Raw genomic sequence first — 14268 nt, forward strand, 5'->3', positions numbered from 1 at the left:
ATGGAACACTTGCCCCAATAGGATGTCTTGCTGATTCCGTTCCATTGAGAACTACACTTAGAGATCTACCATGAAGGTAATCACTGAGGAGACATAGCGTAGAGCCTGCAATTCCCAGTGCTTGAAGTTTTGCTAAGAGGCCCTGGTGCCACACCCGGTCGAAAGCGCCAGCAATGTCCAGTGCTACCACACAGCTGACTTTGGATTCATCCAGTGGCTGGTGCCACTTAGTGGAGAGGTTTAACAACAGATCAGCAGCAGAGTAACCTTTCCTGAAGCCATATTGATGATCACAAAGTAGTGAGTGGTAGTCAAAAAATTCTGTCATTTGTCTTGAGATTATTGTCTCAAGGATCTTACCAGTGATTGACAGGAGTGACACTGGTCTGTAGTTGTTGATTTCTGCTCTGCTCTTCTTTTTGTGAACAGGGACTACATTTGCCTCTTTCCATAGAGAGGGCCATTTACACTGTACTAGGCAGTGCTGAAAGATGCGAGTTAGAGGTGCTGCTAGCTGGTCTGCACATCTTCTCAACAATCTTGGGCTCAACTTGTCTGGGCCCACAGCCTTTTCTTGGTCAAGCAATTTAAGAAGGAAATGCACCTCCTCCTGCCTTATTGTCACCACTGACAGTTTTGACACAGTTCTTGCAGCTAGCCAAGGAGGGTCCCTTGCTGGATCAGGAACTTGCATTTTGGTAGCAAAGTGTTCAGAAGAGAGGTCTGCCTTCTCTCTCTGTCTGTCTGTCTCTCTCTGTCTCTCTCTCTCTCTGTCTCTCTCTCTCTGTCTCTGTCTCTCTCTCTCTCTCTCTCTCTGTCTCTCTCTCTCTCTCTCTCTCTCTCTCTCTCTCTCTCTGTCTCTCTCTGTCTCTCTGTCTCTGTCTCTCTGTCTCTCTCTGTCTCTCTGTCTCTCGCTCTGTCTCTCTCGGTCTCTCTCTCTCTGTCTGTCTCTCTCTCTGTCTCTCTCTCTCTCTGTCTCTCTCTGTCTCTCTCTCTCTCTGTCTGTCTGTCTCTCTCTCTCTCTCTCTCTGTCTCTCTCTGTCTCTCTCTGTCTCTCTCTGTCTCTGTCTCTCTGTCTCTGTCTCTCTGTCTCTCTGTCTCTGTCTCTCTGTCTCTCTCTGTCTCTGTCTCTGTCTGTCTCTGTCTCTCTCTCTGTCTCTCTGTCTCTCTGTCTCTCTCTCTCTCTCTCTCTCTCTGTCTCTCTCTCTCTCTCTCTCTCTCTGTCTCTCTCTCTCTCTCTGTCTCTGTCTCTCTCTCTGTCTCTGTCTCTGTCTCTCTCTCTCTCTCTCTCTCTCTCTCTCTTTTTTACACCTTTTTTTTACACCTTGCACCCTACTTGAATATTTTAAGGTAAGGAATGATTGTGCTGTATATGCATTTTATCACTATATTGCACTTTGAATGCCTAATATATAATGTGGGTGGGGTGGCCAGATGGGGTTACAATACCTACCACACTTTGATACCTACCTACCCTACTATTCACCTTGCACCCTTAAGACTAAAAATATTTTAAGGTAAGTAATGAGTGTGCACTAAATGCATTTTATCGCTCAAGGGCTTTTTAAATGTCGAAGTATATTATGCGTGGGTGGGGTTGGGTAGTTTGGCCTGGCTGGCTGCCATACCTACCACACCTAACTTGTTACAATAAATACTACTCACTTCTCACCCTACATTAAGACTACAAATATTTTGATGTAAGTAATGAGTGTACTGTGTATGTATTTACTTTTTATTGCTTTTAATGCCTTGTTCTATTGCTAACTTAATGTATGTTAGTGTAAACTTATTATCTGACATTTATAAGTGGAAAAAATGGCATTCTGCTTTCTGGCAGTAGCCTGGAACATAACCTGCCGTGTAAGTGGGGCCCTACTGTACTAGGATTAGTCTGCCTGAAATGCCCTGGCATGATAGTGGCATTCTTTGTACTTAGCAAACCAAAGTAGTAATTACACATTGTAACCTTTACAAAGAAATAAATCTTTATCTTTATCCTATCTTTATCTAGTGCAGTGTGGGGTGACACCAGCTCCGGCTTCTGGTGTCACCCCACACTGCACTGCTCTGAGAAAATTTTCCCTCATTTCTTCAGTTGCTGCCCTTGCAACATTGCATAATTCCTGATGGTGCACTGAGAAGTGTGAAAGTACTTGAGCTAAAGATTCCCCCCCCCCCCCCGTGGTTTGTCTTGCATTGCTAAGATCACCTGTCTACAATTGTTTATATATGTGTGTGTGTGTGTGTGTGTGTGTGTGTGTGTGTGTGTGTGTGTGTGTGTGTGTGTGTGTGTGTGTGTGTGTGTGTGTGTGTGTGTGTGTCTGTGTGTGTGTGTCTGTGTGTCTGTGTCTGTGTATGTAAGTATATATGTATGTATGTGTATGTGTGTGTATGGATGTATACGAGACAAACCATGGGTGATGGAAATCTTCAGCTCAAGTAGTTTCACATGTCTTTTTGCACCATCACCCAGCTCCTCTCACATAACATGAGAGAAGCTTCCTGGCTAGTGTCACCACTCCACTCCACTCTGTCAGCCCAGTCAGGAACTTTGCCCTATCCAGTGAATACAGCCCTCCCTATTATAAGTTCAGTAGACTCAGCCACATACAACCTATCCAAATGGCTAGTTAAACTGTTAATTCCCATGGTTGGAAAGATTACAGATGCTCATATTAAAAATAATGACTCTAGTTTTGTTTTAAGGGTAGGCTATGATAGACTGTTCCACACGTTTCACCCACTGGAGATAGCATTCCACCTTTGCTAGTGCCGTATATGGGAATTTCCATAGTATTAGTAAGTCTGCTGAGGCTCTGCATACAACTACAGTTACACAAGTTTATGTGACTACAACTTGCACAATATCATATATAGGAGTTTCTTATGATAGCCTAGAGAGGTCAGGTAGAGTGACTTATTGCCTCTGGGTTCATGGTGTTAAGAAACAGTGCTATTATTATGGAGCAGGATAGGTAAATATGTTGGTATTAGGTAAGTATGTGGAGATATGTTTAGAGTCCCGTCTCTGTTGGCTCTTCTAGAACATTCTTTGACATATGATAGTATAGGGTGACAACTAGTTACTCTAATTTGTATAATAATGCAATGTTACATATAGCTTGAGTGCCTGGTGTATTAATCACTTGGGTAAAATGATTCCACATGGCAATAGCTCAGTTGATATCGATTAGATAAGGTTTTGGGGTGACTCCTATACTTCCTTAATACAGTGGACCCCCGCATAACGATTACCTCCGAATGCGACCAATTATGTAAGTGTATTTATGTAAGTGCGTTTGTACGTGTATGTTTGGGGGTCTGAAATGGACTAATCTACTTCACAATATTCCTTATGGGAACAAATTCGGTCAGTACTGGCACCTGAACATACTTCTGGAGTGAAAAAATATCGTTAACCGGGGGTCCACTGTATTCTGTAACTTGCTTTCTGTAAACCTCTGTGGTACCCCACTTCCCCTTACCCTGGAAGGGTGTGAGGGGATGGGGGGTAGGCATTGGGGTTCGTGGTGGCCCTCACTCTGTGACATGGGTTGCCACTGATACCTTCTATCTTGCCTCGGAGAATTTCCCATCTTATCTGTTGCTGCCTTGCAACATTGCATAGTTCCTGAAGATGCATGAGAGTGTGAAAGATCTTGAAATAAAGATTTCCATCCCCATGTGGTTTGTTATGTATATGTATGTATGTATGTATGTATGTGTATATGTATATATATATCATGCCGAATAGGCAGAACTTGCAATCTTGGCTTAAATAGCAACGCTCATCTTGCCATATTTATTTATTTATTTATTTATTTATTTATTTAAAAATTTGAGCACACATACAGAGGTACAACAAATACAGGTAAGAGCAGTATGCCAAAGCCACTTATACTATGCATAGCATTACGGGCTGGCTTAAAATTAACTTAAGATTAACTAAGCAATGATGAAATCAGTGATAAAACATTAATGTAAACAGGTTACTATAAAGCACAAGTGAGTATTACAAAGACAGGTCATATGGTTGTATGCATTGTTGTACATTCAGTAGAATGGAGTATTCTGTTAGGTAGTGTATTTAAAAAATAATAAAGTTAGATTGGGTTTTAGGTTTAACATTTATGTGATATAATTGTGAGAAACATTTAAGATATACAATTTATAAGGTTCAGTTATTCAGTATTTATTTGGTTTTGGGTGAGTAAGTGATCTTTGAGAAGAGACTTGAATTTATAAACAGGTAGTGTTTCTTTTATATTTACAGGTAATGAATTCCAGATTTTAGGGCCTTTTATGTGCATTGAGTTTTTACATAGTGTGAGATGGACACAAGGAACATCAAAGAGTGATCTGTGCCTTGTGTTATGGTCATGTGTTCTGTTGAGGTTGGCAAGGAGATGTTTGAGGGGAGGGTTAATATCAGAGTTAAGTGTTCTATGTATGTAATAGGTGCAGTAGTAAGTATGGATGTTTTGTATGGTGAGGAGGTTTAGTGTATTGAATATTGGTGGAGTGTGCTGCCTATAGTGAGAATTTGTTATCATTCTAACTGCAGCCTTTTGTTGGGTAATTAGTGGTCTGAGATGGTTACTTGTTGTTGAGCCCCATGCACAAATTCCATAGGTGAGATAGGGGTAAATAAGAGAGTGATATAGGGCCAGGAGGGCTGACTGTGGAGCATAGTACCGTATCTTCGATAGTATGCCTACAGTCTTGGAAATTTTCTTAGAAATTTGTTGTATATGTGTATGAAATTTGAGTCTATTATCAAGGTGGATTCCTAAGAATTTTCCCTCTGTTAGCCTTGTGATAGGTGATCCGCTTATCATTATGTTAAGAGGGACATCTGTAGCTCTGTTACCAAACTGAATGAAGTAGGTTTTGTCAATGTTTAGTGTAAGTTTGTTAGTTCTCATCCAGGTAGATATTTTCTGTAATTCGGTATTTACAGTATTGGCTAGCGTGACTGGGCTCGGGTGGGAGAAGACGTATGTAGTGTCATCTGCAAATAGTGTGGGTTTGAGTAATTGCGAAGCATTTGGTAGGTCATTTATGTATAGGAGAAAGAGAAGAGGGCCAAGGACACTTCCCTGTGGGACACCAACTGTAATTGGTTGTGCAGAGGAGTTTGCCCCATTTGCATACACATATTGGCTTCTGTTGCTGAGGTATGACTTGAGGTAGTTGAGGGAGTGCCCTCTTATACCATAGTGTGACAATTTTACGTGGAGCAAGTCATGGTCAACTGTATCAAAAGCTTTACGTAAGTCAATGAAGATCCCCAGTGGGACTTCTTTTTTCTCTATTGCAGTGTATATATGTTCTAGCATGTGTATAATAGCATCATTAGTATTTTTATTAGGCCTGAATCCAAATTGGCAGGGGTTGAGTATGTTTTGGGAGATAAGGTAGGAGTAGATTCGTTTATGAATTAATTTTTCGAAGATTTTTGAGAGAGGGTGTAAGTTGGATATTGGCCTATAGTTATTCAACTCTGTTTGGTCTCCTCCTTTGTGGATCGGGGTGACCCTTGCTATTTTGAGTACTGTAGGGAAGGTGGAGGATTCAATGGATTTGTTAAAGAGTGTTGCAATGATTGGTGATAGCACTTGTGACACTTTTTTATATATAAAGGGTGGTAAGGTATTTAAATCTCCTGCCTTGTTTTTTAGTGTGTCGATAATAAGGGAGACTTCGTATGGGTTAGTCGGAGCTAGGAACAGTGTGTTCGGGTAGTTGCCGGTGAGGTAGTCATTTGGTGGGGTATCTGAGCTTGGGATTTTATTGTCAAGGTTTTGTCCTATAGTGGAGAAGAAATCATTGAGTCTGTTTGCTGTTTCTGTTGGTGGGAGTTGGGGTTCATCTGATTTTGCTAATTTTATTTCGCTATTTCGTGATATCTTTTTTGTTCCTAGAATTTCTGATAGGGTTTTCCAGGTCTTTTTTATATCACCTCGTAAGTTGGATAATCTGTTCTCATAATACAATTTTTTTGCCCTTCTTATCAGGCTGGTTAGGATTGACGAGTAACGTTTTGTTTGGTCTCTGGTTATGTGACCCATTCTGTACTGTTTTTCATATTGGTGTTTTGTATTTATGGATTTGAGAATGCTGGGTGTTAGCCAGGGACTGTTCAGTCTCTTAGCTGTCATCTGTTTAGTTTTTTTAGGGCAGTGCTTGTTATAGAGGTATTGGGTCTTTTTTAGAAAATTATTAATACATTCGTCAATATCTGTATAGTTTTCTAGCTCAGTGTGCCAGTCAATGTTTGCTACTGCTGTTGTGAAGTTATTAATGGCTGCCTCATTGTGAAGTCTGAAGGTGACTTTAGTAGTGTCTTGGGGTAATTTACCAAGAGTTGTTATGAGGAAAGTCGGGTAGTGGTCTGTGGTATTATCTGTAATTATGCCTGATTTTAAAGGGGATATGGTGTTGGTCCAGATGTGGTCAAGTAGGGAAACACTAGTGAAAATTTGTGTATGCAGTAATTTCACCAAAATCATTCTGAACCTAACGAAAAAATATATTTCACTGTGTTTGTTTAGTATTAAATTATTGTAAACAAATCTAAAATATATTTAGTTGGGTTAGGCTAAAATAAATTGCACTTGTTATAATAAGGTTAGGTAAGTTTTCTAGGTTCCTTTTGGTGCAAAATTATAAATTTTTACATCAACATTAATGAAAAAATATATCTTTAAACGTATAAGAGAAAATTTTAGAAAGGACTTAATTTTAAATGAGTTCTTGCTAATTGACCAGTTTTACATATTCGGCACAACATATATATATATATATATATATATATATATATATATATATATATATTTTTTATTTATTTTTATTATCACACTGGCCGATTCCCACCAAGGCAGGGTGGCCCGAAAAAGAAAAACTTTCACCATCATTCACTCCATCACTGTCTTGCCAGAAGGGTGCTTTACACTACAGTTAAACTGCAACATTAACACCCCTCCTTCAGAGTGCAGGCACTGTACTTCCCATCTCCAGGACTCAAGTCCGGCCTGCCGGTTTCCCTGAACCCCTTCATAAATGTTACTTTGCTCACACTCCAACAGCACGTCAAGTATTAAAAACCATTTGTCTCCATTCACTCCTATCAAACACGCTCATGCATACCTGCTGGAAGTCCAAGCCCCTCGCAAACAAAACCTCCTTTACCCCCTGTCTCCAACCTTTCCTAGGCCGACCCCTACCCCGCCTTCCTTCCACTACAGACTGATACACTCTTGAAGTCATTCTGTTTCGCTCCATTCTCTCTACATGTCCAAACCACCTCAACAACCCTTCCTCAGCCCTCTGGACAACAGTTTTGGTAATCCCGCACCTCCTCCTAACTTCCAAACTACGAATTCTCTGCATTATATTCACACCACACATTGCCCTCAGACTTGACATCTCCACTGCCTCCAGCCTTCTCCTCGCTGCAACATTCATCACCCATGCTTCACACCCATATAAGAGCATTGGTAAAACTATACTCTCATACATTCCCATCTTTGCCTCCAAGGACAAAGTTCTTTGTCTCCACAGACTCCTAAGTGCACCACTCACTCTTTTTCCCTCATCAATTCTATGATTCACCTCATCTTTCATATACCCATCCGCTGACACGTCCACTCCCAAATATCTGAATACATTCACCTCCTCCATACTCTCTCCCTCCAATCTGATATTCAATCTTTCATCACCTAATCTTTTTGTTATCCTCATAACCTTACTCTTTCCTGTATTCACCTTTAATTTTCTTCTTTTGCACACCCTACCAAATTCATCCACCAATCTCTGCAACTTCTCTTCAGAATCTCCCAAGAGCACAGTGTCATCAGCAAAGAGCAGCTGTGACAACTCCCACTTTGTGTGTGATTCTTTATCTTTTAACTCCACGCCTCTTGTCAAGACCCTCGCATTTACTTCTCTTACAACCCCATCTATAAATATATTAAACAACCACGGTGACATCACACATCCTTGTCTAAGGCCTACTTTTACTGGGAAATAATTTCCCTCTTTCCTACATACTCTAACTTGAGCCTCACTATCCTCGTAAAAACTCTTCACTGCTTTCAGTAACCTACCTCCTACACCATACACTTGCAACATCTGCCACATTGCCCCCCTATCCACCCTGTCATACGCCTTTTCCAAATCCATAAATGCCACAAAGACTTCTTTAGCCTTATCTAAATACTGTTCACTTATATGTTTCACTGTAAACACCTGGTCCACACACCCCCTACCTTTCCTAAAGCCTCCTTGTTCATCTGCTATCCTATTCTCCGTCTTACTCTTAATTCTTTCAATAATAACTCTACCATACACTTTACCAGGTATACTCAGCAGACTTATCCCCCTATAATTTTTGCACTCTCTTTTATCCCCTTTGCCTTTATATATATATATTTATATATATATATATTTGTAGATGAATGGTTCAGAGAACCGACATGTTGATAAATTAGACACATGTGCAACTCTTGGGTATATTTATTGAGGAAACGTTTCGCCACACAGTGGCTTCATCAGTCCAAACGTAGGAGAAACTTGAAGAACAGGAGGAGAATGAGGTAATCAGTCCCTCAACCTTGAGTCGTTGTGTTCAGCCCATCAATCTTGAATAGAATACGGCATATCAGCGGTTTATAAGCTGCTTCTCCGCTGATATGCCGTATTCTATTCAAGATTGATGGACTGAACACATCGAGTCAAGGTTGAGGGACTGATTACCTCATTCTCCTCCTGTTCTTCAAGTTTCTCCTACGTTTGGACTGATGAAGCCACTGTGTGGCGAAACGTTTCCTCAATAAAGATACCCAAGAGATGCACATATATATATATATATATATATATATATATATATATATATATATATATATATATATATATATATATATATATATATATATATATATATATATATAATGTGTATATATATATATATATAATGTATATATATATAGGAGTATTATTATTAATAATTTATTTATACATACAGGGTACATGTAATAAATGTGGACACTGAGTCAATACAAACTCCCACAATAACATGAGTTTAATAACACTTAGGACAACAAGGTCTGGCAACTTGTGTATGTACTTGTCAACTAGCATATCCATCTTATCCATCATGTGACAGTGACAACTGATAAGTCAGACATATATATGCTGTAGCATTAAAAATAGAGCTTTTGGAACTTGGTTTATTGAAATTTAACCACATGTCCTTTGTCCATACTTTGAATTCATTTACTGTACATGATTTACATGTCTCTCTGGAAAAATGATGTACCATGCATTGTTTACACAAAGTTTGACCTGTTTAGACTCTGTTGCCATAAAAAAAAATTAGTCACTGATAGACATAAAGTTGCCATTTTGAAGTTTGACTAGTAAAATATGAGTACACTAGCTTCAGCAGTGAGCATAAAATATATACAATAACATCATACAGGCACACCTGCTACAAGTTGCATTTTATACTAAAACATAGGATATATAATGCAGTGTATAGAAAAGAATACAAAAGACTTATAACAGTCCTGTAGAAAGTAGGATGGATAAAAAACATCTATGAAAGAATTACAAATATTAAGAGGAGAGTTTTGGTGTAATATAATTAAGACAATATTTATATACATATATATGAACTTGAACTTGTAAATGCTTGTAGAATTACCTACTAATTAAAGTAAAGGGACACAAGTGCAACCAATGTGACATTTTATTGTGGCAACATTTCACTCTCCAGGAGCTTTGTCAAGCCGTTACAAATAATACGTGGACACAGAGGGTATATATAGGCTTAGAGTGAGGTGTAATACTACTGGTAGAAATAGTAGTAGTAATATAAGTTGTAGTAGTAGTAGCAGTAATACAATTAATTTGCACATGAGTAAAAGGATATAAAAGCTATTACACCTAAAGTCAGTTCCGGATCAGCCGGGCTGTGGCTCGTATGTTGGTTTGCGTGCAGCCAGCAGCAACAGCCTGGTTGATCAGGCTCTGATCCACCAGGAGGCCTGGTCTCAGACCGGGCCGCGGGGGCGTTGACCCCCGGAACTCTCTCCAGGTAAACTCCAGGTACCGTCCGACTTACGACCGAGTTCGGTTCCGAGAAACCAGTCGTAAGTCGAAATGGTCGTAAGTCGAACTTTACTACTGAATATCAACAAAACATTTTTGTAATGACTTTATTTTATTGTTTTATTTTGGTATTTCACGTTTTACTTTACTTTTTATGCTGTTAGTGCTGTATTTTATACTGTAAGGTTTAGGATAAACACTTTGTACAACACAAATAGTTGTTTATTTCCCAGAAATTTGGCATAGTATAAAAAACACGGTCATAAGTCGAGTGGTCGTAAGTCGAGCAGGTCGTAAGTCGGATGGTAGGTGTACTTGGGTAGCATAAAAATAGGTTAGACAAATATTTCTATTGGAGGTTAGACTAGAGAAGACCTGTTTCAGTGTTCATCTTCTGTAATGTGGTTGTGTAGTATTAGCAGGAGAGACTATGTGATGGCAGGATTTACTGTTTTCAGGAGGATTCTTGCTAAAACTTCAGAGATGGCAAAGCTGCCTTTGTTTTGTTTAATTGTATTAGAAACAGCGATTAGTGCTGATTCAAAGCACTTGTGTCTGTGGAAATTAGTTTCTTTGATCACTAATTGGATGTCCTAGAATTTCATGAGATGATTGGTGGAATTTCGGTGTTGTATGCAGGCATTGTTCAAGTTATCGTTCCTACATGCATAAATGTGTTCAGTGAAGCGTGTTTCAAGGTTTCTTGCTGTTTCACCTATATAAATCCTGTTGCATCCTCCACAGGGTATAGTGTAAACCCCTGCATTGACTGGGTTATTGTGCTTGGATTTTGTCCTGGTTAGATCCTTTATTGAAGTGCTGGAGGTGATGGTGACTCTAGTGTTAGCTTGTGAAAGTACTTTATTCACAAAGTAGATAACAACCTAAGATTTCAAGTTTACCAGAAACTTACAAATAAAAATAATCTCACACACTTCTATTCCAGTCAAGATACTAATACCAAAAGAGGCATCATCATTGGATTTTTCCCAAGTTCATTCCGAATTTGTACTCTTGAGTTTCTTGATGAGGAATGTACATACATTCACCAAACCTTCACTGATTTACATTTTCCTTCCTTTTTCATCAAAGACTGCAAGAAAAGAGCTTTTCGGATCATTAGTTCTCCACGCACCAACGTCACTCCTAACAAAGTTATAATCCTTCCCAACAGCCAGGTTGCATTGAACGTTTCTAAAGTACTTGCACGAGCTAATACTAGAGTCACCATCACCTCCAGCACTTCAATAAAAGATCTAACCAGGATAAAATCCAAGCACCATGAACCAGTCAATGCAGGGGTTTACACTATACTGCGTGGAGGCTGCGACAGGATTTATGTAGGTGAAACAGCAAGAAATCTCAAAACACACCTCAATGAACACATTTATGCATGTAGGAACAATAACTTGAACAATGCCTGCGTACAACACCGAAATTCCACCAATGCTCTCATGAAATTCAAGGACGCCCAATTAGTGATCAAAGAAACTAATTTCTGCAGACGCAAGTGCCTTGAATCAGCACTAATCACTGTTTCTAATACAATTAAACTAAACAAAGGCAGCATCACCATCTCTGAAGTCTTAGCAAGAATCCTCCTGAAAATAGTAAATCCTGCCATCACATAGTCTCTCCTGCTAATACTACATAAGCACATTACAGAAGATGAACACTGAAACATGTCTTCTCTAGTCTAACCTCCAATAGAAATATTTGTCTAACCTATTTTTATGCTGCCCAAGTAATAGCTTTTATGTGCAAGTGATTGTTCTACCATATTGTATTATTACTACTACTACAACTTATATCACTACTACTACTACTTCTCCCAGTAGTATTACACCTCACTCTAAGCCTATATATACCTTCTGTGTCCATATATTGTTTGTAGGCTTGACAAAGCTCCTGGAGAGTGAAACGTTGCCACAATAAAATGTCACATTAGTTGCACTTGTGTCCTTGAACTTGAACTTGTTTTATATTACAGTGAAAACTAAATGACAAATTTATGTGATAAATAGGTTGAATTAATGCAGTGATTGTCACAACAGAACATTGACTGTGGGATTATGCAGGCGCAGTTCTACAAATCCGGATACTTATCAAGAAAATGAAGTTCTCAGAGTGAACATTTTGTTAAAAATAAAGAATGAAGAAAAGAACATAACATTGAATTACAATAAAAAAAATTATGCAAGTCAGCATAGTTGTCTAAAGTTGATGACAGATACCACACAGTTGAACAGAAAATCTTGAATATTTGCTGTGTTTTCTAAGGCTTTGCTGTGTTATGCAACTTGAAGGCTGATAAATGTCCTGTCTAGTTTTACTCTATATGTTGTCACTAAGTTTTGGGTACAGCTGCCTCAGATCTGATGCCCATAAAATGTGCAACTAAGAAACAGCAAGTTGACACACTTTTGTTGACATACATTCTGTTACAATAAATGCATATCCTCATATTGACACACTTCAAAGAATATATGCAAATCATTGAAAGCTTCCCTAGCACTCTTGACATAATACAAATACAGTGGAACCTCGGTTTTCGTGATTAATCCATTCTAAAAAGTCTGACAAAAACCGAATCATTCGAAAACTGAAGCAGTATTTCCCATAAGGAATAATGCTAATCAAATTAATCTGTTCCAGACACCCAAAAATATTAACAAAAAATACATTTTATAGAAAATAACTATAATTTTACATACAGAAAACAATGAGAAATAAATATAAATGACTAGTGAAATGGATAAGTGAACATTTAACATCACTTTTACCTTTTTGAAGACTTGTTGGCTTATGGAAGATGATGAGGAGGGAAGAGAGAGGAGGAGAGGTTTTTGTTTGGAAAGGGAATCTCCTTCCATAGGAACTTCAGGTATCAAGGCCCTATCTGGGGTTACTTCCCTTCTTTATGTTTTACTGGTACTAGGACCAGCTTGAGTCACTGTACCCCTGTTGCACAAAAAATTTGTCCAGAGAGGTCTGTTTTTGGCATCTGTTTAAAATTTGCCTAAAATGGGACAAGGCATTGTTATTGAACATGTTGCAGACACGGCTTGCTACAGCCTTGTTAGGGTGATATTTCACTCCACTTTGCACACATGTCCTTTATTACTGAAGAAGGCACACTTGGAACTTTCTTTGGCCCCATGGTTTCTTATTTAGCAATCACACTCAATGAACAAGCACAAAAAACAATGGATTATTATGAAATGTTTTGGATGAACACGTGGGGTGATGCTCACTCAACAAGAAACAAAGGCAGACTGAGTCACAAATGCATGGGATGCTTTGTGTGGGCACTTGAGTGGCTGAGTCACACGAACGCGTTTGGTATGGACTATTTTCAACTCTACGAAAACTAAGCGGATGTATGAAAACTGGGACAAAATTTTGACAAAAAAAAGTAATTGAAAACCGAATTCTACGAAAGCTGAGGCATACGAAAACCATGGCTCCACTGTACAGTACCATAACACTAGCATAGACACAAATGCTGTAATGCAATGCAGGCAATATAAACATGTATGTTCATGACTTTATATATTCATAACACAAAACAGACATGTCTTTACTGACATAGTCTAAAGAGGATTATTAATATATATGGCAAATCCAGTACTTACTTCAAGGCATAAAACAGTACACCCACATGCCAATAGATATGAGGCAGTTGTACTCTAACATTGCTTCAGTACTGCAGTTTTCTGTGTAAAAACGACAGCATTGAAAGTATTTTCTAATATCAAGAGTAGTAAACACTGGAAGCAGACGTTCTGTTAAGTGGCACTTGAGTTGTTAATGTACATAGAATGGGAAATAAGTTTGATATTTAAAAAATCTGTTGTGCAATGTAATTCTGAGACAGTTAAGACAGCTGGACAAAGGCTGTGGTTAGGGAGAAAGAGTGAGAGGAATATTCTCAGATAAATAAATGTGATATAGTGTAATGTAGAAGAAAAAATAATGTACTTTTTTTTTCCTCCTGGGTACAAAGTAAAAGCTTTAAGGTTTTTACTAACATGAATAAAACTTAATGATATTTCTGTCTTCGGTAATTTTCCCCAAAAGTTTAGAGAATTACAGTAGGATCAGTATGCCTTGTCACTATATAGAGTGATGGGCAAATAGATAGAAAATAAG

General features: G+C 38.6%; 1 protein-coding gene across 2 annotated transcripts in view; it reads left to right on the forward strand.

The window, feature by feature from the left end:
- LOC128694605 (uncharacterized) overlaps window positions 1-14167 on the forward strand; it is a 528306-nt gene extending 514139 nt beyond the window's left edge. For both annotated transcript variants that reach the window (XR_011391619.1, XM_070082011.1), the window contains one exon: window positions 12171-14167. The gene's annotated coding sequence lies outside the window, so the exon portion shown is untranslated. The remainder of the gene's footprint in view (window positions 1-12170) is intronic.
- The last annotated feature ends 101 nt before the right edge of the window (window positions 14168-14268 follow it).

Source organism: Cherax quadricarinatus, chromosome 6 (genome assembly GCF_038502225.1).
Source record: "Cherax quadricarinatus isolate ZL_2023a chromosome 6, ASM3850222v1, whole genome shotgun sequence".
In the NCBI taxonomy this organism is placed as follows: domain Eukaryota; kingdom Metazoa; phylum Arthropoda; class Malacostraca; order Decapoda; family Parastacidae; genus Cherax; species Cherax quadricarinatus.